The sequence below is a fragment of the Narcine bancroftii genome, chromosome 9 (genome assembly GCF_036971445.1).
Source record: "Narcine bancroftii isolate sNarBan1 chromosome 9, sNarBan1.hap1, whole genome shotgun sequence".
NCBI lineage: Eukaryota > Metazoa > Chordata > Chondrichthyes > Torpediniformes > Narcinidae > Narcine > Narcine bancroftii.
In genome coordinates this window covers 66,321,590-66,345,373 of record NC_091477.1, presented here as the reverse complement: position 1 = coordinate 66,345,373, position 23,784 = coordinate 66,321,590, and the positions used below count along the sequence as shown (strand labels likewise).

Genomic DNA, 23,784 nt, shown 5'->3' with positions numbered 1-23,784 from the left:
ATTCTCCAGCCTAAATATAACATATGTAATTAAAGTCTAAGTTATATTTCCAACCAGCCCACAGAAAAAAAATTAGACACACAAAACTTCAATCTCAACTGAAGCAAAGATCATAAACAAAATTCAGTTTGTTTGGTAAACTGAAGCCAAAAGATGTTTGAGAGACCACAAAATTTGAAGTTGTCTTCTTGTGTTGCTTGCAGAGAGAGGAACAATTCCTTGTGGCTGCATTCGGAATGTTCATACCTTTTAAAATGCCCAACATTCTAAACTGTCTTCCAGACAATGACTCATGTTTTGGGCTCACTTCCACTCCACAGCACACCCAGTGATGGTTCATCGTCAAAATCCAGAACATTTTAGATTATTTTCTGCACATGCTCAGTTTGTCTCCCACTCTCTCAGCAGTCCACCTTCACCTTGGCTCTCTAAGGCAAACTGTCACTTTTTAACATAAAACCGCACAACACATATGCCAATACACAACACAGAACTCTGTAACACCACCCTGCTAAAAAAACAATTTGGTCCATAAGAACAAACTTTCAACAATTAATGGAAGTACTACATAAATAATATAAAATAAACACTCCAAATTTTACAATATGTGATTAGATTCATATCTACCCAGATTAAGATCTTGACAATCTGCTATTACATTATCCGTCCCTTTTATGTGTGTAATAATTAAATCATACTCTTGTAACATTAAGCTCCAGTTCAATAACCATCTGTTCTTATTTTTCATTTTAGTCATTATACTCATACAATCCCAAAGGTGTAACAAATGCAGAAATATCTGTGCCTCTCTCCATCAAAGAAACGGAGATCAATTTTTGTAAAACACTTGCCTTCCCCAACTTATCTATACAAACATCTATTCTGGGAATAGGGAACGAATCAGTCTTTCTCACCATGTTTACCTTTCGATAATCTGTACAAAATCTAATTGAGCCATCTGGCTTAGGCACCAGAACACAGGGTGAACTCCAATTTGAACTTGATTTTCGGATGATGTCACTTTTGAGCATATAATCCACCTCTTGATCCAACAATCTGCTCTTTTCCTAATTACCTCGGTAAGGATTCAGCTTAATAGGCTTAGCATCACTGACATCCACAACATGACAAGCCACAATATTTCTCCTTGGAACATCTTGGAATATATCTTTAAATTTCATAAGTAACGTCTTAATTTCTTCCCTTTCTGATTTAGTCAAATGAATTAACTTGTTGTATAAGTTTTGCAAAACTATAGAATTTTCCAGCCTGGGGCTTATCACTTTCTGTGCTCCATGACCTTAAACGAAACTTATCTCCTCCTTGCTTTCCTCTATAACAAGCACCTTGGTTGGAATCCTAGTCTCCTCCTCAGTCATTTTCTCAAAGTAAGGTTTAAGCATGTTCATGTGGCATATCTGTGTCTCTCTTCGATGATCAGGCATCTCAATGACATAGGTGACATGGTATGGTTAATTTTTGATTTCACCTTAGATGGACCTGAAAACTGAGCTCTCAAAGGGTTTGACTGCATTGGAAACAAAACCAAGACTTTGTCACCAGGTTTAATGTCCCTAAAATTTGCTTTTTGATCATAACAAATTTTTATTTTTCCCTGAGCAATTTTTAAATCTTTCCTTGCCACCTCGCAAGCCTGATGTAATCTGTTTTTAAATTTGAAAACTTAATCCAACAGATTTGATTGTATATCATTATGTATCCACTGTTCCTTCAACAATAGTAATGGACCCCTGACTTCATGACCAAACACCAACTCATATGGACTAAAGCCAAGAGACTCCTGAGTTGCCTCTCTAACAGCAAATAATAACAAATTGATTCCTTCATCCCAATCCTTATTATTTTCCATGCAATAAGCCCTCATCATATTTTTCACAGTTAAATGGAACCTTTCCAAGGCCCCTTGACATTCAGGATGATTGGCAGATGACACAATTTGAACATGGGCTCCCAATTCATACACCACCTGGTTGAAATATTCCAGGCATGAAATTACTCCCTTGGTCCGACTGAATTTTCCTAGGAAGGGCAAACTGTGTGAAAAATGTTAGCATCGTCTTCACAATTGTCTTTGCTTTAATGTTTCTCAGGGGAATAATCTCTGGAAACCTTGAAGCTGTGCACATGAGTATTAACAAATATTAATTTCCTGCTTTGGTTTTTGGCAATGGGCCAACACAATCCACTATCACTTTTGAGAAGAGCTCCCCGGAAAGAGGGATGGGTTGTAAAGGTGCCACTGGTGGTCCTTGATTAGGTTTGCCCACCATTTGACAAGTGGGACAGGTTCTCCAAAAGTTCACAACTTCCTTTCTTAATTTCAGCCAATAAAATTGTTTCCTTATCTTTTATACCATCTCCTTCACTCCAAGATGTCCTCCTAAAGGTGTACTATGAACCAACTTTAATATTTCATTCCTGTAAGTTTTGGGAATTACAACTTGCCTTATTACCGCCCAGTCATCACTGGCAGGTATCATTTGTGGTCTCCACTTTCTCATCAATATTTCATCTTGAACAAAGTAACCTACTGGCACAGTTTCAATTTCATGGTAAGACAGAATCTTATCACTTATCCCAGCAAGATCAGGATCATGCTTTTGTCTCGCTATTAATTCTTCTCTTGACAATAGCAAAGTGAATCCTTAGGTTTCTCCTCAATGCTTGCCTCCACCACAGGATCATCACAACATTTTCTACCTCTACCTATACAGGAGCCTGTGGGGAGGGGCCACAGGTAAAATTGGCCAATAGGTTGCCCGACCAGACAATTATAGATAACAGAGGTTTAGCGCTATGAACATTTTTATTTGCATTAATGCAGCACTAACATGGTGGAAAAGTTTGTATTTTCAGATGTGAAGTCAGGTCCGTGTGGATAAGGGCAGAAGTAACTAATTATTCATATAACCAGCAAAATGGTAGCGTCGAATTACATTGGAAGAGTTTGTACATGTGATAGCATTCACAATTCATTCTGTTCATAAATACAAACCTGTGGAAATTCTATTATACTGTGGAGGCACAAACTGATAGTATAAAAAGTAATTCACAGTCAAAATTTAGAAACACTCCCAGTATCATTCAAAGCCACTCCCGAAAGGAGTGGAAAGGAAATGTAGAGATGGGTTGATTTTCCAATAGCCCATCATGGGTATTATTTGAATTTCTTCCAAGATGATATTCCTGTTTCCTGTTTGGGAACCTGTGCTACAGGCCCAACATAGTGATCATGTCTCCCTTGTTCATCAGCTCCACCCTTTCTTTCCCTCTCCAAGTGAAAATTGCTTCAGTGAACACTTTCGGTGTCGACTGGTAGCTAAGCAACTGTGGCAACTTCCTGACAGTAAAAGATCATTTTTCAAGTTAACAACTTTTCAGTAGAGCACTACACCCTGATCTTTACATTCTGTGCTCATTGACTGGAAACAGCATCTTGTGTTTCCCTTGCTCCATTTTCAGTTATTGACTTGTCTCTAACGAGCCGTCCATCCATCAGAGGAAAGCTTTCTCCCCAGTGAAGTGAGTAACAAGACATACATGATGATACAAAATTTTATACCCCACATCCAGTGAAAGATGTTTTGTTTGGTAAAACCATTCAGAAGTTAGAACATTCCAATTGTGAATCATTACACGTGGTGGAGAATGGTGAATTGGGGTCAGGAGTAGATGAGACTCACATTAAGTACCTTTTCTTATTGAAGGATTTACTGTGAGATTTAAAAATCATGGCATCAAAGCCAATGGAGTCAAGGGGTTCCAGAAACTTCATCTGAAACAGTACAGCACAGTAACAGGCCCCTTCTCCCAACAATGGCTAATGATGATCCCAAAACAAACCAATCCCCATCGACCAGCCCCGAGTCCTCCATTCCCTGCCTTTTCATGTCCTGTCTAAATGACTCTCAAATATTCCTGTCATGTCTGCTTCCACCAACACCCATTGCTGCATGTTCCAGCCATATGAACTTGCCCCATAAAACTACTTTCAGCTTTCCCCCTCTCACCTTTAAATCGATGCCCTCTGGTTTTTCATATTTCTGCCCTGGTAAAGACTTTGAAATCTCTCTCTGCCTCTCATTCTTTTACTAATTTCTTTTTGGTCGCCCCTTAGCATCTGAAGCTCTTGAAAAACAATTCATGTGTTTCCAACCTTTCCGCACGCCTCATACTCTCAAATCCAGACTGCCTGTTGCTGAACCTCCTGTGTTTTCTCCCCAAGTCCCCTCATCCTTCTTGTACTGCGGTGACCGGAACTGCATTGCATCCTCTGTGTGTGGTCTAACTGAAATGTGAAACAGCGGCCACATAACCTGCCTTGACTGATCAAAGCCAGTCTGTCGTGTATCTTCCTGACCACCCGATCCCCTTATTGTCCCTTTCAGGGAGCTATGGACTGCTCGTAAGGGTCCTGTCTGTTGGGGAAAATGGAGCAAGGTAGAAATAAGAATGTTGTTTCCAGTCACAGAACAGGTACAAAAGCTAAAGTTCAACTCAAGAATGTAAAGTTGAGGTGTGGTGCTGTTACGGAAGGAACAGGTGCCACCCACTTTACATTTTTGAAGTTAAAATATATTCTTCTGTCCATCGTATAATTATCAGTCAGATACTTGCAACAGGTGCTAAGCTACAAGCCAACACCCCAAGTGTTCTACTGCAGCAATTGTCACCAGGGGTGAAGAAATGCACACGAGGGAGAGAACAGGTGGAGCTGATGAACAGGAGAGGCATGATCACCATGTTGGGGATGTCCTACATGTCCCCAAATAGGCAACAGGAATGTCATGCCACATCTTGGAAGAAATTATGAATAATTCCGTTAAGGGGCTATTGGAAAAGACACCAATCTCTACATTTCCTTCACGCTTTGAACCTGGAGTCCTTACATATTATGACAGTGAATTCCTTTTTCTTCATTTATCAGGTAAAGGTATTTCTGGAAAGTTCAATGTTATATGTTTAATTATCAGTATAACAGCAGTAAGACATTCTTGCTCCATAATTCAAAACCTTGCATCATGAATGACAACAGGTGCAGATTCAGATTTCCTGTATTTCCTGTATCTTTCTTTCTTTTTTCTTTGGCTTGGCTTCGCGGACAAAGATTTATGGAGGGGTAAATGTCCACATCAGCTGCAGGCTCGTTTGTGGCTGACAAGACTGATGAGGGACAGGCAGACACAGTTGCAGCGGTTGCAAGGGAAAATTTGTTGGTTGGGGTTTGGTGTTGGGTTTTTCCTCCTTTGTCTTTTGTCTGTGAGGTGGGCTATGCGGACTTCTTCAAAGGAGGTTGCTGCCCGCCGAACTGTGAAGCGCCAAGATGCACGGTTTGAGGCAATATCAGCCCACTGGCGGTGGTCAATGTGGCAGGCACCAAGAGATTTCTTTAGGCAGTCCTTGTACCTCTTCGTTGGTGCACCTCTGACACGATGGCCAGTGGAGAGCTCGCCATATAACACGATCTTGGGAAGGCGATGGTCCTCTATTCTGGAGACATGACCTACCCAGCGCAGTTGGATCTTCAACAGCGTGGATTCGATGCTGTCGGCCTCTGCCATCTCGAGTACTTCGATGTTAGGGATGAAGTTGCTCCAATGAATGTTGAGGATGGAGCGGAGACAATGCTGGTGGAAGCGTTCTAGGAGCCATAGGTGATGCCGGTAGAGGACCCATGATTCGGAGCCGAACAGGAGTGTGGGTATGACAACAGCTCTGTATACGCATATCTTTGTGAGGTTTTTCAGTTGGTTGTTTTTCCAGACTCTTTTGTGTATTCTCCTAAATAGAATAATACCTAGTGTCGCCGAGAATGTCCTCCCAGAATTATAGTGCGGCTTTCGTGCAAACAGAGGAACTACTGACATGGTCTTTGCCCTCAGACAGCTCCAAGAAAAGTGCAAAGAACAAAACAAAGGACTCTACATCACCTTTGTTGACCTCACCAAAACCTTCGACACTGTAAGCAGGAAAGGGCTTTGGCAAATACTAGAGCGCCTTGGATGCCCCCCAAAGTTCCTCAACATGGTTATGCAACTGCACGAAAACCAACAAGGTCGGGTCAGATACAGCAATGAGCTCTCTGAACCCTTCTCCATTAACAATGGTGTGAAGCAAGGCTGCGTTCTCGCACCAGCCCTCTTTTCAATCTTCTTCAGCATGATGCTGAACCAAGCCATGAAAGACCTCAACAATGAAGACGCTGTTTACATCGGTACCGCACGGATGGCAGTCTCTTCAATCTGAGGCACCTGCTAGCTCACACCAAGACACAAGAGCAACTTGTCCGTGAACTACTCTTTGCAGACGATGCCGCTTTAGTTGCTCATTCAGAGCCAGCTCTTCAGCGCTTGATGTCCTGTTTTGCGGAAACTTCCAAAATGTTTGGCCTGGAAGTCAGCCTGAAGAAAACTGAGGTCCTCCATCAGCCAGCTCCCCACCATGACTACCAGCCCCCCGACATCTCCATCGGGCACACAAAACTCAAAACGGTCAACCAGTTTACCTATCTCGGCTGTACCATTTCATCAGATGCAAGGATCGACAACGAGATAGACAACAGACTCGCCAAGGCAAATAGCGCATTTGTATTTCCTGTATATATTGTCAGAGAACATACATGATATCACATGCAACTCTGAGTTTCTTTTCCCTGGTGATGAGGCAGAATTACTACTTATTGATAGTTCAAAAACACTCTACACAGTGTATACATGTAAAAAATATAAAGAACTCTGAACAGATAACGAATGTAAACAAACTGACTGGCAATAAAGAGAGAATTTAAAAAATCAATAAAGTGCACAAATAAGAGTCCTTCAATGTGTCCCTGATTGAGTTTGATTGAGTCAGATGGTGGAAGGGGAGCAGCTGTTCCTGAACCGGGTGGTGTGAGCCTTGAGGCACCTACACTTCTTACATGATGGCAGCAGTGAGTACAGAGCATGTGCTGGGTGATGTGGGTCTTTGATGATTGCTGCTGCTCTCTGATCACAGAGTTCCACAGAGATTTTCTCGATAGTAAGAGGGGATTTTCTGTGATGCTCTGGGCTGTGTCCACATCCTTCTTTAGGGTTTTATGCTGAGGTTGTATTGGTGTCCCTATTACAGACTGTGATGCAGGCGGTCAGTACACTTTCCACCACACCTTTATAGTAATTTGCCAGGGATTCTGCTGTAGATGCATTGATGTGCAGCCCTGCAAGTTTGTTGTAAAGTTTTGTTTCCTGTATAACCATATAACAATTAGGCCAGTTTATCCCATCTAGTCGATGCCAAACACCTTCCCATCTGATATGATGTCCCAGGTGAAGGTGATTGGGACTGGATCTCTCCTCTGTGAAATAACAATGCTATGGGGCTGGAATAACTGACCTTGACCAATGACAAGCAAATGTTTTGCTTTGATTTATTCCTTATTGGTTTGGGAAACTATGCAGTAAATTGAAATGGAGGTGATGCTGGAGCTGATGTGATGGCAGCAGAAAAAGAGGACTCCTCCACAAACACCCATTCCTTATGCAATGGTGTAGGGCAGCAGAAATGAGGAGACAAAGAAGCAGAGGAGATGACCCTACAGTAGGGTGTCCATGACGATAGTCCATGAAGGGGTCAGAGTTTGAAGGACCCACACAAGCAGTGGGCTGCTGGAGACTGGTTCAATGGGAACCAGGTATCAGAACCAGGTTTTGAGGTGATACTGAGGGGAAGAAGGGCTCCCAAAGATCCTCAGCCGCTGAACCCTTCCTGATCATGTTGGATGCTTCGATCTGGAGCTTGGGTTGTCACTAGATGAGGCTGGGATCTGTGTGGCTTCACAGGCTGCGCGACATTGGAGACAATTCCATGGACACTCAGTGACTCTGAAGGGATTCCCTTTTGCTTCTTTTGCTCTTACTGGGCAATATTAATGTCGAGTCTTTGGCGACCTTATGGTAAACAAGGGACATGTTGTGCAATATTACTTTCTCTGTATATTACATGACAATAAAAAGGATCATGAATCTTAAATTACAAAAGAAATATAGGAACAGCCTTTGTCCTTGTACCCCGAGTTTGGGAACATTCAGCATTGAGCCAAAGAGTGAGAATTGTGATTTATTTGCAGCCAATTAGAGTTTGCTAAAGGTTGGTACCCAGTCTTTGCTTTTGGTCTCCAGTTTCCTTACACCCTCCAAAAATGGACAGGGTTTGTAAAATATTTGGTACATTTAGGCTGCAGGGCCTCTGAGTCCAGAAGGGCATTTATCCTTGTTGGATTTGTAAATGTTTTAAAAAAGAATAGTCTTTACTGTGACATAGTTTCCATCGGCACAATTTTACTCTGGATCACCTCGAAAACAGCAATTCATACATACGGCTTCCCTTTCATTGACTGTAGCTCGGCCTTCAATACCTTTATTCCCTCAGTGCTGATCAATAAGCTACAAACTCTGGGCCTCTGCTCTCCCCTCTGCAACTGGATCCTTGGCTTTCTCATGGGAAGACCACAATCCTCACTGATCATCAACACAGGGTCACCCCAATGATTCGTCCTTAGCCCACTGCTCTACTTGTTATAAACCCATGACTATGTAGCCAGGTATGATTCCAATTCTAACTTCTAGTTTGCCAATGACCCACGGTTGTCGGCAGAATCACATCACCAATGAGGAAGCATCCAGGAGGGAGAGAGATCAGCTCGTTGAATAGTGCAACAATAGCAACCTGTGCTTAACGTTAACAAAACCAAGGAGATGATTGTGGACTTCAGGAGGAATTCAGGGGAATACGACCCAGTCCTCATCCAGGGCTCAGTAGTGGAGAGGGTCAAGAACTTCAAATTCCTGGGTGTCAACTACTCCAAGGATCTATCCTGGAGCCTCCATAGTGAGACAAGAAGGTTCACCAGTAGCTATATTTTGTGAGGTGGTGGAGGAGATTCAGTATGTCACCAAAGACTCTTGAAAACATCTACAGGTGTACCGTGGAGAGCATTCTGGATGTTTGCATCACTGAAAGCCTCAACTCTCAGGACAAGAATAAACTGCAGAGGTTTGTTAACACTGCCTGCTACATCACAGGCACCAAACTTCATCCCATCGAGGACATCTACATGAGGCGGTGTCTTACAAAAGCAGCCTCTATCCTCAAAGACTCCCACCACCCAGGCCATGCCCTCTTCACTCTGCTACCATTAGGTAACAGGTACAGGAGACTAAAGACGAGAACTCATTGGCACAAGGACAGCTTCTTTCCTGCTGCCATCAGATTCCTGAATAGACAATGAATGAAAGAAACTGCCTTATTTTGATGCACTATTATTTTCATGTATTTTTATTTATAGTAACATCGTAAGATGGTTCATATTATAAAAAATTGCACTCAGATGCCGCAAAACACCAAATTTCATGACTTGTTCCTGATAATAAATTCTGATTTTGATTCTGCCATCTTTACAATAAGCCCCGTGTCTATTTTTAAGTTGTTGGATTTATTAAACTCAAAATAATCATGATCATGCCGGTTAGGATTGTTTGCACACATACCAAAGAAAGATAATTCTCTTCCTGTGCTGCCTGAATGTTTGATTGCATCACATTCCCAGTCCGGACACATTCCCAGTCCGGGCACAGGGAGAGCAGCGGCGGCCTCGGCCCCGGTCCGGGCAGTATAGACCAACTTAAGAGGGGAGGCAGACCCCTCCAGCCCGCGTAAGAAACCTGCATAGGAGAAGGCCACTCCGATATAATACCTACTACCCAAGGACCTCGCTGCCACGTCCCAGCTTGCTTGGCCACGGCACACAAACCATGGGTGTAAAGGGTGGGGCCAGTACTGCGCACACTGCACTCCACCTAAAAGCTCCTTTGCGCAGGCCCGAGGACAGGTCCACGTCCTCCCCCTCCACGTCCTCCCCATCAAAAGATGCTCACAAACTCAAGCTAGCATGCTGGAACATCAGAACCATGCTAGACAAGGCTGACAGCCACCGACCTGAACGTCGGTCTGTATTCATTGCACATGAACTCCTTAGACTTGACATCGACATAGCCGCTCTCAGTGAGGTCCGCCTGGCGGATGGAGGCAGCCTCCAAGAACGCGGTGCGGGCTACACACTCTACTGGTCTGGCAAGCCTATGGATGAACGACGCCTATCTGGTGTAGGCTTCATGGTCAAGAACTCCATTGCCTCCAAACTCGAAAACCTTCCGACAGGCCACTCGGACCGGATCATCTCCATGCGACTCCCCCTTCAAAACAAGCGTCACATCACCCTCATCAGTGTCTATGCTCCAACCCTCCAGGTGGAACCAGCAGAAAAGGACAAGTTCTACACTGACCTGCGCAACCTCATTCAACGCACCCCTACAGACGACAAGTTTGTCATCCTTGGCGACTTCAACGCTCGCGTCGGCAAAGACTCAGAAACCTGGCCAGGAATCCTGGGCAAGCATTGTGTTGGCAAGTGCAACGACAATGGGCGCCTCCTGTTGGAGCTCTGCGCAGAACAGCGGCTTGTCATTACAAACACCCTTTTTCAGCAGAGGGACAGCCTGAAGACTACCTGGATGCATCCCTGATCCAAACACTGGCACCTCCTGGACTACGTCCTGGTGCGAGAAAGAGACAAACGAGATGTGCTCCACACTAGGGTCATGCCCAGCGCGGAATGCCACACTGACCACCGGCTGGTTCGCTGCAAGCTCAACCTTCACTTCAAGCCAAAGCCCAGGAACAGTAGAGTCCCAGAAAGTGGTTCAATGTTGGAAACCTGCAGTCAGACGAAGTGAGAGGAAACTTCCAGGCAAACCTCAAAGCAAAGCTCGAGGATGCAACCCGCCTCACGGACCCGTCCCCTGAAACCCTCTGGGATCAGCTGAAGACTACCATACTGCAATCCACTGAAGAGGTACTGGGCTTCTTCTCCAGGAAAAACAAGGACTGGTTCGACGATAACAGCCAGGAAATCCAGGAGCTGCTGGCAAAGAAGCGAGCTGCCCACCAGGCTCACCTTACAAAGCCATCCTGTCCAGAGAAGAAACAAGCCTTCCGTCGCGCATGCATCCATCTTCAGCGCAAACTCTGGGAGATCCAAAATGAGTGGTGGACCAGCCTCGCCAAGCGAACCCAGCTCAGCGCGGACATTGGCAACTTCAGGGGTTTCTACGAGGCTCTAAAGGCTGTGTACGGCCCTTCACCCCAAGTCCAAAACCCGCTGCGCAGCTCAGATGGCAAAGTCCTCCTCGGCGACAAGATCTCCATCCTCAACCGACGGATCTCTTTTCAGTGCCAACCGCTCAGTCCAAGATTCTGCCCTGCTCCAGCTCCCTCAACAGCCCCTAAGGCTAGAGCTGGATGAGGTCCTCACCCAGGATGAGACATATCAGGCAATTGAACAACTGAAAAGTGGCAAAGCAGCAGGTATGGATGGAATCCCCCCAGAGGTGTGGAAGGCTGGCGGCAAAACTCTGCATGTCAAACTTCATGAGTTTTTCAAGCTCTGTTGGGACCAAGGAAAACTGCCTCAGGACCTTCGTGATGCCATCATCATCACGCTGTACAAAAACAAAGGCGAGAAATCAGACTGCTCAAACTACAGGGGAATCACGCTGCTCTCCATTGCAGGCAAAATCTTCGCTAGGATTCTCCTAAATAAAATAATACCTAGTGTCGCCGAGAATATTCTCCCAGAATCACAGTGCGGCTTTCGCGCAAACAGAGGAACTACTGACATGGTCTTTGCCCTCAGACAGCTCCAAGAAAAGTGCAGAGAACAAAACAAAGGACTCTACATCACCTTTGTTGACCTCACCAAAGCCTTCGACACCGTGAGCAGGAAAGGGCTCATCCAACTGCACGAAAACCAACAAGGTCGGGTCAGATACAGCAATGAGCTCTCTGAACCCTTCTCCATTAACAATGGCGTCAAGCAAGGCTGCGTTCTCGCAGCAACCCTCTTTTCAATCTTCTTCAGCATGATGCTGAACCAAGCCATGAAAGACCTCAACAATGAAGACGCTGTTTACATCCGGTACCGCACGGATGGCAGTCTCTTCAATCTGAGGCGCCTGCAAGCTCACACCAAGACACAAGAGAAACTTGTCCGTGAACTACTCTTTGCAGACGATGCCGCTTTAGTTGCCCATTCAGATCCAGCTGTTCAGCGCTTGATGTCCTGTTTTGCGGAAACTGCCAAAATGTTTGGCCTGGAAGTCAGCCTGAAGAAAACTGAGGTCCTCCATCAGCCAGCTCCCCACCATGACTACCAGCCCCCCGACATCTCCATCGGGCACACAAAACTCAAAACGGTCAACCAGTTTACCTATCTCAGCTGCACCATTTCATCAGATGCAAGGATCGACAACGAAATAGACGACAGACTCGCCAAGGCAAATAGTGCCTTTGGAAGACTACACAAAAGAGTCTGGAAAAACAACCAACTGAAAAACCTCACAAAGATAAGCGTATACAGAGCTGTTGTCATACCCACACTCCTGTTCGGCTCCGAATCATGGGTCCTCTACCGGCATCACATACGGCTCCTAGAACGCTTCCACCAGAGTTGTCTCTGCTCCATCCCCAACATTCATTGGAGCGCCTTCACCCCTAACGTCGAAGTACTTGAGATGGCAGAGGCTGACAGCATCGAGTCCATGGTGCTGAAGATCCAGCTGCGCTGGGTGGGTCACGTCTCCAGAATGGAGGACTATCGCCTTCCCAAGATCATGTTATCTGGTGAGCTCTCCACTGGCCACCGTGACAAAGGTGCACCAAAGAAGAGGTACAAGGACTGCCTAAAGAAATCTCTTGGTGCCTGCCACATTGACCACCGCCAGTTGGCTGATATCGCCTCAAACCGTGCATCTTGGTGCCTCACAGTTCGGCGGGCAGCAACCTCCTTTGAAGCAGACCGCAGAGCCCACCTCACTGACAAAAGACAAAGGAGGAAAAACCCAACACCCAACCCCAACCAACCAATTTTCCCTTGCAACCGCTGCAACCGTGTCTGCCTGTCCCGCATCGGACTTGTCTGCCACAAACGAGCCTGCAGCTGACGTGGACATTTACCCCCTCCATAAATCTTCGTCCGCAAAGCCAAGCCAAAGAACGAAGATAATCTTGGTGAAAAGAATGGAATTCATCATTTCTCACCTGATGTTTATATGTAACCCTTGAACCTTTCCTTACTGCATTTATCATCCTAGAAACTTGTTCTGTCTTCAATTGTCAAGCTAATACTTTATGAGCTCTCTCTCCTAACTCATAATACCGTTGCTTAGATCTTTGAATTATCTTCTCATACTGATATGTCTGCAAAGTATTATAATGCATTTTTAAATTAGATAACCGTATCTTCTTTTCTTCCGTCATGGATCTCTGCAAGTCTTTCTCCAAAACCTTAATCTCCTCCTCAAGTTTATGACTATCTGCCAAATATTTCTTCTTAAATTCAGTTGTATAAATAATAATCTGTCCCCTTAAATACGCTTTCAATGCATCCCATAACGTAAACTTACTCTGCACTGAATTCTCGTTCAATTGCATACACAACTTAATTTGGTCCCTAATAAAAGTGACAAACATGTTGTTTTAACAACACTATATTAAATCTCCACCTGTAACTAGATTGTACCATATCAAAGCTAATGCAAGATATTAATAGAAGTGAATCAATGTCCAACTTTTATATCCTACTTTGATTAGTAATTGAGCTGATACTAAAAATAAGTTATTTCTGGAGAAGGACTCATGTCTTGCTCAGTAAAGTGAAAAATCCTTCTCTGTCGGGTTTAACCTCCAAATTTCTACCAAATTCAAATCTTTCATAACTGGAGCTAAACATTACGACATCTTAGTTTTTTTCAAATATTTTGGAGATTTGTCCAACAAAGGATCCAAACAACAAGTAAAATCTCCTCCTGCTAGAATATTATCATTCACTTGATTCAAACCCAAAAAAAACCCCTCAGTAATAAACTCTTCATCATCCACATTAGGAGCATAAACGTGTAACAATGTCCAAGCCTCAGAGAAAATTTAACAATTAACCATTAATATCCTACTCACCTTCTCTGAGACTGATTCCAATATAAAAGGCAATTTTTAACGAACTAAACATCCAACTCCACAGGCTTCAGAATTGAAAGAAGATTTAATAGCCTGTCCAACCCAATCCCTTTTTAATTTTAAATATTCTTTTTCAGTCAAATGGGTTTCTTGTATAAAAGCTATATCTACTCTCAATATAAGACAAAATATACTTTATTTTTATCAGATTATTCAAAGCTTTAACATTAAAAGTTGCAAAATTCAAACCAGACATACTAATCCAACTACAATCTGGGCACGTCACATCAAAAATACAATATTAAAATAAAGCTCCTAAAAAAAAAGTACAGATTATAAAAAACCCTTTATATAAAAAACAAAAAAAAAAGACAAAACTAAAGGAAAGATACCCCCCCAAAAAAAAACAGCTAGAGCCCCCCTCCTTTAACTGGGTGTGGTTAATACCACCAGTGGCTGACGACTTTGGAAAGAGCCGGGTCATCCACCTCTCCCCAACCAGACTTCACAATTAAAAAATATATAGTCCATTCATGATTCAGATAGAACTTGAGGATCCTCCTCCAAATCCATCAATTGTCCAATTTCTAACTTTTTATTCCCCTTTCCATTCCAAGTCTTATTTATACTCACCAAAGGTTTTGTAGACAAATCTTGAGTCAGCTTATAATCTGGCAAAGAATTAGCAAAAGTTAATGCATCCTGTACCTTTGGAAAAAATGGAGACTGATATTGCCCATCGAATACCTTCAATATCGCCGGATATCGAAAGGCAAATTTGGACCCCTTCTTCTACAAAACTGCTTTAGCTGGGTTAAACTCCTTGACTTAAATCTGCATAGAAAAAAACCCTATTACCCTGAAGCATCATTGGGCTCTGAGTCATATGGGTCTATGGAATTGTCAAATGTAAAATCATTTCACGATCTTGATATCTAAGACCACTCTCGGAGGTTGACCCAGGAAAGGGTTCTTTCTTAATGGATGGTGCATTCTGTCCAATTCCAAACCTTCTGGAAAATATTCAACCCCCAACATATCTGCAATCCAATTCCTGAAAAATTTTGTAGGGTTCACTCTTTGAATACTCTCTGGGTGTCCCACTTTTTAAATATTATTTCAATGACTCTGGTTCTCCAATGAATCAATTTTCTGTAAAAGTCTCTCTTCTGAACGTCCCATCCAGTAAATGACTCTTCAATTTGATCAACTCTGTCTTCAACATTCTTAACTCTCTCTTTTACCACATCAACAGCTGTCAAGCGCTTGTTAATATCCATTTTCATTGAGGCAATTTCTCCTGACATATCAGTTATTTTTACTTTAATGTCAGCAAACTGTTCATCAATACTGTGAAAACTGTTTGACATATATTCCATTATATTAACATTGTGTTTTGTCAATTCTTCATACATAGTCACTATATCAGGACCTGTGATGGACTCATTAAAACTGGTGAAGGTGCCTTTAATGTTCTGGGCCCACCTTCAATCGCATTAGTAGCAGCTATTAATAATTCTTGATTTTCTTCATCCAGAAATTCCAGTTCTTCTTCTTCCTCTTCTTCAGGCACTAAGATCTCCTCCCTGGTGGCCTGGCTATGGGACTCGGCCGACCTCATCGGCACAGCCCAGAGCGGGCCCCTCTGCTGCCCAGACCAGATCGAGGACCTCGTGCATGTGCGTATTCACACGCATCCTCATAGCGCTGGACGTGTGATAGCAGGTGTCTGTTGACGGCATGTCACTGCAGGCCAATGTGCCAAAAGATGTGCTGATGCACTCATGTTCGCATCCCATGCCCCCCCCCCCCCGCACTCCTCAACACAGCTAGCCACGCACGTCACCTCAACCCCATGGACATCCTGGACTGATGACAGCAAGGTTGCAGCAGCGCCATCTTGTGACGCTCTGCGCACGAAGGATGCCGACGCCTCCCCCATCCCAGCCGGAGATGTACGCTGCATCTTTGGCTCCATTGAAAACTGATCCTGAGGCTTCTTCTGTCTGGAAGACCCAACTTACATTTTTTCCAACACTTTTAAATACAGTTTTTTCGATTGTTGTGCTTTTCCTTTCTTCACTTCTTTCAACTTCAGAAATTAAGAAACTTTTCCCAATTATTCAAGCTCTTGTTCAGTCCTATAAATTTGGGCTTTATACAGTCTAGTTAGGGAGAGTTGATTTCCCATGTCTTCATCCCAACGCCATCTTGCCACGCGCCCCCAGTAATATTTCACTCTTGTCCCAGTTAACTTTGTACCCAGACATTGCTCCATATTGCTCTAAACAATCTTACAAATGTCTCAAAGATTGTTCAGGATGTGTTAAATATATCACACATCATCTGCAAATAAATGAATCTTATACTCATCTTCAGCAATTTTTATTCCTTTAATATTACTAATTTGTCTAATGGCTTGTGCCAATGGTTCTATGACCAATGCAAGTAAGGCAGGTGACAATGGGCAACCCTGGCGTGTTGATCTCAATAAATTAAATGAAGAAGTTTGTCCATTCGTTCCACCCTAGCAATGGGATTTTATATAATGCCTTAACCCAACCAGTAAAAAGTGGCCTGAAATTAAATTTTTCTAGTACTTTGAATAAAAAAGGCCATTCCACTCGGTCAAAAGCTTTTCCCGCATCAAGTGCAACTATCACTTGGTTGGGTTGATGTCTCGAAGCATCGATCAAAGTAATCAGTCTAAGAATATTATCCGAAGCAGAGCTCTACTTAATAAAACCTGCCTGATCAACATGTACCAATTGTGGTAAATATTTAGCAAGTCTATTTGCTAATATTAAAGCTACTATTTTATAATCCACATTCAATAAAGTGTGACAGGGTACTTAGAGGTGGCTTGGGAGGAATTGCTAGAGCAGCTTGCCTACACACATTTTAAAACACAGAATATTTGCAAGACTTTTGCAGAAAGCAACAAAGTATCGATAGACAGTTCGCCTGGGAGAGCATATGATTTTTGCAGGCAGAGACAGAACAGCTTTGCTCTCAGAGAAGGAGGGTGAAAAACAGAGAAAACACAGAAATCCATTCCAGAGAGACAAGCTGGCAAACTTTGGAAGGCTGCCTGATCAAAGGAAAAGACCTAAAGTGTGAAAGGTATCCTGAAAGAAAGAAGATCATCTGGAGAACCCTGGAGGGGGCAAGTTTTGTCAACAAGACTGATTGAGAAGGAATCAGTTTTGGGTGTCCTGGAAAAGGAAGCTCTCTCTGAAACCAGCAAGAACCCTCCTGAGAGGTAACCATTTGCCTGTTAAACACCAAAGCCTGGTGAACTTTGTTCATGTCAACTTCTGTGCACAGTACAAGGATTGGCTGCAATCAGTGAGAATGGATTGTGATCCAAAGAACTTTTCTAATCTTAAATGTACATTACACACACCTGTGCTTAGTATTAGAGTGGGGGCGGGGGCGGATTAAGTAGGTTAGGTAGGTTAAGTAATAAGTTAAAGTTTAATTTTGTTTTCTTGTTCAATTATAATTAAAAACTACTTTTGTTTAAGTAACCCTGTGTTGTGGTGCATATCTATTGCTGCTGGTTTTGGGGGGCGGGGTCCTCTATACTCGGTAACAAAAGAAATTGGTCGACATGAATCTACTTTCAAAGGGTCTCTGTCTTTCTTTGGAATTACTGTAATTATTGCTCTTGAAAAAGAATCTGGAAATAATTCCTCTTCTCTTGCTTGTTTAAGCACATCCCTGAATACAGAGAACAAAGCTTCATAAAACTCCTTATAAAACTCAGCAGTAAATCCGTCATCTCCTGGAGGTTTCCCATTTGGCATTGTCTGTATAACCTCCTTAATTTCATAATTTATAAATGGAACCTTCAGTTCCTTCACAGCCTCATTCCTCAAAACTGGCAAATCTAATGCAGATAAAAAGAATCAACAAAACTCTTGTCTTGAACCTCCTCAGAGGTATATAACTCTTGATAAAATTAACAAAGTTGATCATTAATTTCCTGATGTTTATAAGTGGCTGTCAAATTCTTTTTTACAGCATTAATAGTCTTCAATTGCCAAGCCAGAACCTTATGGGTCCTATCCCCTAATTCATAATAATGTTGTTTAGATCTCTGTATTAATCTTTCATATTGGTATGTGTGTAACATATTATAATGAAGTTTCAGTCTAGTTAAAGCTAAGTCAACTGATATTTTCTTCTCCAAATTCTGGCCTGAAACGTCAATAATATGCCTTTCCCTCCAATGGATGATGTGAGACTGAAAGGTAAATTATTGGAAGGTGTTCCAAGAGATCGGATATACAAGTATTTTGATAGTCAGAGATGGATTAAGAATAGTCAACATGGCTATGTTCATGGTAAGTCATGTTTAACCAAACTTAAACTGGATATTGTCTACATGATCAATAGTAAGGCCATTCACAAGGTCCCACACGGGAGGTTAGTCCAAAAGATTCAGACGCTTGATATGCATAGTAAGGTATTGCACAGTATTTGACAATGGATAGATGAGAGTGATAGTGGATGATTGAATCTCAGACTGGAGGCATGCGATTCTTGGTCTGCCTCAAGAATCGGTTCTGGGACCATTGCTATTTGTCATCTACATAAATCATGTGGATGAATGTGAGGTAAATTGGATCAGCAACTTTGTGGATGACAAAGTTTGGAGCCGTTGTGTACAGTGAGGAAGGGTTTTAAAGCTTGCTGAGGGATCTGGTCTCACTGGAGAAATGGGTGAAAAGTGGCAGATAGAATTTCACATGAGGTGTTGCATTTTAAGGACAAACCAAGGTAAAATAAACACGGTAAAATGGTTGGGCACTGAGGGACATGGTAGACCAGAGGAAGTGAAACACAAACATCTGCAGACACTGTGATTTTAGTTTAAAAAAAAAACTGGTTTACCGGAGGAACTCAACCGGTCTCACAGTGTCCATGTGAGATAAATATATATTACCAATGATTCAGGCCTGAGATGCTTTTCCAGGAACAGAGTGATATAGGAATACAGATAATGTACATAATTCTCTGAAAGTGGCATCACAGGTGGAGAGGTTTGTCAAGAGAGCTTTTTACATATTGGCCTTCATGAATCAAAATATCGTGTGCAGGTTTGGTCACTTAACTACAGAAAAAATATCAATAAGACAGAAAGAGTGCAGAGAAGATTTACCAGGATGTTTCCAGAATTCAGGAACTGTGTTCCACAGGAAGTGTGAACAGATTATGACCAGGGGTGCAGTGCTAATGTTTTAGGTGCCCACAGCTGACTAAGTGCCTGCCATTTCCTATATCCTCTCTCTATATGTGTCACACCTAGTACATGAAATGAGCAGGTACACAATTTGGATGGAACATATAGACTGTATATTTCAGAATGTAAGTCAACCTTCAGATATGTCGGGTCCTCATTTTCAGCCTCATTTTCATGTTTTATCGTTTTTTTATGTGGTCGGTGTGCTGTGCAGTGGACAAAAGAAAAATCCACACAGAAGCTGTAAGGGAGTTGAACCAAGCAACTCTCAGAAAGCTTATCAGCACCACTCCATAATCCTTTGTTCCCCCCTCCCCCCCCACCCAACCAGGACCATTGTGATATCAGCCCAATGTGAGCCTGCACCTATGTGATTTGGTTCACTTGTGGATCAGAGCAGCCCACTACATGATCCCCGCCCCCCCACACCAAATGAAACCTTTCCATCAGGCCATTAGACTGTGTGTGGTAGGCCATGTTGTGCTGTTACAGAGTCACTTAGAGGTGTGCCAGTGCAGCCCATAGGCCGGACATGAACTGTACCCACCTGTCTGACATGATATTGGAAGGAAGGCCGAAATGGGCTTTCCAGTTGGCAATGAGGGCCCAGGAGCAGGATGTTGTGGACATGTTCGAGAATGGGACATATTCTGGCCATCTAGTGAAACTGTCCAACATCTTTAACAGGTACATGACAACTTTGGAAATTGGCAGCGGCCTGATGATGTTCACGTGGATGTAGTCAAGTCGTCTGTAGGTCGGCGGGAAGGACTTAAGAAGGGTTTTCACATGCCTCCACACCTTGGATGTCTGACAGTACAGGCAAGTTCTGACCCAGGGGCTGACCTGTTTACACAGGCCATGCTGCATGAATTTGTCTGCAATTAGTTGAGTTGTCACCCAGGTGCATGGGCCAACCCATGTACCGCATTGAAGATGTGACGCTCCTACATGGAGGAAACGATGAGCCATGGTCGGCTGGTGGACACGTCACAGAGAAGTGTGATTTTAGATGGCCTGAGCGCATGTTTTCCAGCTGTAGACTTGAGACTGCAATTCGGTAGGTTGGTATCTCGCCATCCTTCCTCTGGGCCTTTGCGCGCGCCATATAGTTGATTCCGGGGGACAGTGAATTGCCAAACAGGATGGATGTACCGGGACAGTGCCTCAGCCACGAGGTTGTTCTTGCCGGAAATGTGCTTGATAGCCATTGTGTTCTCTGTGATATGAGAGGTGACGCTGCTGCCTTGCCAACCACAGATCCGACACCTTGGTGAAAGCAAAAGTGAGGGGCTTGTGATCGGTGAAGTACATAAAATCCTGTCCTTGAGGAAATAGCGGAAATGGCATATGGAGAGGTAGAGGGTTAGCAACTCCCTGTCAAATGCACTACTGCTCTGGGGGTCGCAGGTGTCTGCTGAAGAAAGCGAGTGTCTCCGATATTCATCGTTCAGCTGCTCCAGGACACCACCGACAGCTGTGTTGGATGCATTGACTGTGAGGGAAGTGGCCACATTGATGCGTGGTTGAACTAGAAGGATGGCATTGGCCAGAGCATCTTTAACCTGGTTGAAAGCTGCCGTAGATTCACATCCCAGCTGAGTTCTTTGGACTGACCAGACAGCAGCTCGAAAAGAGGTCGCGTGATCCTGGCAGCTGACGGCAGGAACCAATGGTAGAAGTTGACCATCTCAACAAACTCCTGCAAACCTTTGACCACAGTTGGCTTGGCAAACTTACAAATGGCCTTTACCTTTGACAGAAGAAGGACCACCCCATGTTCATTGATGAGGTGCCTAAGCAAATCAATGGCTATCAGGCCCAAATTACATTTCGCTGGGTTAATGGCTAGGCAGTAGTCACTCAATCACTGGCAGAGCAGCTGCAGGTGTGTTAGGTGCTTCCTTCATGAACAACTAGTGATGAGGAAGTTGTCTGGGTAGATAAAAACAAAATCTAGGTGGCGCCCTACCGAGTCCATTAGTCTCCAGAAAGTCTGCGCTGCATTTCTGAAGGTGAATGGCATGCAGAGGAACTCAAAAAGACCAAATGGAGTGATGAGGGCTGTCTTGGGAACATTGCTGGAAAGCACTGGGACCTGGAGGTGCCTCTGGACCAGGTCAATTTTTGATAAGATCCCCACTCCATATAGGTTGGCCGTGAAGTCCTGTATGTGGGGAATTGGGTACTGGTCGGCTGTCATGGCATTGTTGAGCCCGCAATGTCTCTATCCCCCAGAAGACTTCAGCACCATGTGTAGAGAAGCAGCCCATGGTCTCTCCGTGTGTCGAACGATTGCCATCTTTTCCATCTTCCTCTTCTTCCTTGACGAGCAGGAGCTTATCAAGAGGAAGCCTGTGTGCCCGGTCACGTAGCGGTCTCTGTGTGGGGATGTGGTGCTGGGCATCATCTTTCAGGACCGCGGTGGAGTAATGTGGCAATATAATAGCCAGTATTCCTGTCTGGTTCTGACAAGCTCATTGCCCGATAAGGTCAGTCAATGTGGGGAGGGTGCAGGGAGTGGGAACTGGCTTCTCAAAAATAAAGGTCTGGATGGTCCTGGAATTGTCCTGGATTTGGTTATTCACAAACACACACACACACACACACACACACACACACACACACACACACACACACACACACACACACACACACACACACACACACACACACACACACACACACACACACACACACACACACACACTTGGCAGTTGACACGACTTCCGACCAGGTTCCAGTTGGAGAGGTCTCACTGTTCTTTACATACACACACTAATCTTTACATTCTGGTGTTGAACTTCAGCTTTTGTATCTGCTCAGTGAGTGGAAACAGCACCTTATTTCTACCTTTCTCTATTTTCTCCAACTGACAGGACCCTTACGAGCGGTCCATAGCTCCCTGAAAGGGACAATAAGGGGATCGTGTGGACTGGAAGATACACAACAGGCTGGCCTTGATCAGACAAGTCAGGTTATGTGGCTGCTGTTTCAGACTTCAGTTAGACCACACACAGGATGCCATGCAGTTCCGTTCACCGAAGTACAGTAAGGATGAGGGGGCTTGGAGAGAAAGCACAGGAGGTTTACCAACAGGCAGCCTGGATTTTGGAGTATGAGGTATGTGGAAAGGTTGGAAACATATGCATTTCTTTTCAGGAGCTTCAGATGCTAAGGGGTGACCAGAAAGAAATTAGTAAAAGAATGAGCAGGAGAGAGAGATTTCAAAGTCTTTACCAGGGCAGAAATATGAAATACCAGAGTGCAAAGTTTTAAAGGTGAGAGGGGAAAAGCTGAAAGTAGATTTATGGTGCAAATTCATGAGCCTGGAATGTGCAACGATGGGAGTTGGTGGAAGCAAACATGGCAACAATATTTGAGAGTCATTTAGACAGGACATGAAAAGGCAGGGAATGGAGGACTTGGTGCTGGTCGATGGAGATTGGTTTGATTTGGCATCATCGTTGGAACATTGTTGGTGAAGGGGCTTGTTCCTGTGCTGTACTGTTTCAGATGAAATTCCTGGGATCCCCTTGATCCCATTGGCCTTGATGAGATATTTTTAAATTTCACAGTAAATCCTTCAATAAGTAAAGGTTCTTACTGAGAGTATCGTCTACTTTTTAACTCCTGACCCCAGTTTGTCATTCTCCACCATGTGTAATGATTCATAATTTAAATGTTCTAACCTGGATGTTTTTGCCAAAGAAAATCTATTTCACTTGATGTGAGTGGAAAAACTGGTATCAACGTGTATGTCTTGGAACTCACTTCACAGGGGAGAAAACTTTCTTGGATTATTGTATCACTTTGTGCTTCCACAATATAACAGAATTTCCACAAATTTGTATTTATGAACAGAACAACGTGAACCCAGTCACATGTACAAACACCCTCCACCCCATCGAACCTTCCCCTAACCCCTGCCTGGACTTCACTATCCCCTCTGATCTTCCTCTCTTGGAAACTGAATACTCTGTCCTCAATAGAGGCATCATCTTCCTTTCCCTTCACCCCCCCCCCCCCACCCACCCCACCATAACGAGATCTGTACACACCATGATGCTGAATTCTTCTTCTGTTGGCTGCAGCTCCAGGCCTACTTCCACAACCATGATTCTCCACCCTCACTACAGATCCCTTCTCTCACGTGAAACCTTCTTCATCCTCCTGGACACCTCGATCTGGTCTTATTCCTGCTCAGAACCTTGATATTTCCTTGCCTTCTTCAAACTTCTCAGGACATGGAGCTGTTTTGCATCCAGGATAGGTTGTCCTTTATAACAAGGAACTTTGTGCTCTACTCCCTCTCCAAGATAGCCATTCATGTTTAATGGAGATTTGTCGATCTTTGTCCTCCAGAAGCCCACAAACATCTCCTTTCTCTTCTCTATGTTGAAACTCAGTTTCTTGCTCTCAAATTTATGACCCTCCCAACTGTCTCTCTCTCTGTCAGCCAACTT

The 23,784-nt window shown here is 43.7% G+C and overlaps 1 protein-coding gene across 2 annotated transcripts in view; it reads right to left on the bottom strand.

The window, feature by feature from the left end:
* LOC138743728 (alpha-1,4-N-acetylglucosaminyltransferase-like) overlaps positions 1-23,742 on the bottom strand; it is a 134,806-nt gene extending 111,064 nt beyond the window's left edge. For both annotated transcript variants that reach the window (XM_069899375.1, XM_069899374.1), the window contains exon 1: positions 23,380-23,742. The gene's annotated coding sequence lies outside the window, so the exon portion shown is untranslated. The remainder of the gene's footprint in view (positions 1-23,379) is intronic.
* Positions 23,743-23,784: the final 42 nt, after the last annotated feature.